This window comes from Arachis stenosperma, chromosome 5 (genome assembly GCF_014773155.1).
Source record: "Arachis stenosperma cultivar V10309 chromosome 5, arast.V10309.gnm1.PFL2, whole genome shotgun sequence".
NCBI classification, from domain to species: domain Eukaryota; kingdom Viridiplantae; phylum Streptophyta; class Magnoliopsida; order Fabales; family Fabaceae; genus Arachis; species Arachis stenosperma.
The window spans coordinates 123,608,387-123,609,710 of NC_080381.1; the positions used below are offsets into that span (position 1 = coordinate 123,608,387).

Below are 1,324 nucleotides of genomic sequence, written 5' to 3' on the forward strand. Positions count from 1 at the left end.
CAGGATGTCTAATTTCCAACGCCGTTGAGAGCGCGCCAATTGGGCTTCTGTAGCTCCAGAAAATCCGCTTCGAATGCAGGGAGGTCAGAATCCAACAGCATCTGCAGTCCTTTTTGGTCTCAGAATCAGATTTTTGCTCAGGTCCCTCAATTTCAGCCAGAAAATACCTGAAATCACAGAAAAACACACAAACTCATAGTAAAGTCCAGAAAAGTGAATTTTAATTAAAAACTAATAAAAATATACTAAAAACTAACTATATCATATCAAAAACATACTAAAAACAATGCCAAAAAGTATACAAATTATCCGCTCATCAAGGATTCTATATTTTTTTTTTGTTCCCTTCTTTTTCATATGAGCAGGAGCAAGGACAAGAACATTCTTGTTAAAGCAGATCCTGAACCTGAAAGGACTCTGAAGAGGAAACTAAGAGAAGCTAAAATACAACAATCCAGAGACAACCTTACAGTTATTTCGGAAAAGGAAGAGGAGATGGCAGCCAAAAATAATAATAATGCAAGGAAGATGCTTGGTGACTTTACTGCACCAAATTCCAATTTACATGGAAGAAGCTTCTCAATCCCTGCCATTGGAGCAAACAATTTTGAGCTTAAACCTCAACTAGTTTCTCTGATGCAACAAAACTACAAGTTTCATGGACTTCCATCTGAAGATCCTTTTCAGTTCTTAACTGAATTCTTGCAGATCTGTGATACTGTTAAGACCAATGGGGTTGATCCCGAGGTCTACAGGCTCATGCTTTTCCCATTTGCTATAATAGACAGAGCTAGAATATGGTTGGACTCTCAACCTAAAGATAGTCTGAACTCTTGGGATAAGCTGGTCACAGCTTTCTTAGCCAAGTTTTTTCCTCCTCAAAAGCTTAGCAAGCTTAGAGTGGATGTTCAAACCTTCAAACAGAAAGAAGGTGAATCCCTCTATGAAGCTTGGGAGAGATATAAGGAACTGACCAAAAAGTGTCCTTCTGACATGCTTTCAGAATGGACCATCCTGGATATATTCTATGATGGTCTGTCTGAGTTATCAAAGATGTCACTGGACCATTCTGCAGGTGGATCCATTAACCTAAAGAAAATGCCTGCAGAAGCTCAAGAACTCATTGACATGGTTGCTAATAACCAGTTCATGTACACTTCCGAAAGGAATCCTGTAAGTAATGGGACGCCTCAGAAGAAAGGAGTTCTTGAAATTGATGCTCTGAATGCCATATTGGCTCAAAACAAAATATTGACTCAGCAAGTCAATATGATTTCTCAGAGTCTGAATGGAATGCAAGCTTCATCCAACAGTACTCAAGAGG

General features: G+C 39.0%; 1 non-coding gene across 1 annotated transcript; it reads right to left on the minus strand.

The window, feature by feature from the left end:
- Positions 1–891: 891 nt before the first annotated feature.
- On the minus strand, positions 892–999 carry LOC130983929 (small nucleolar RNA R71). The gene has a single exon (XR_009087896.1). It is a non-coding gene; the product is annotated as a small nucleolar RNA R71 (small nucleolar RNA).
- Positions 1,000–1,324: the final 325 nt, after the last annotated feature.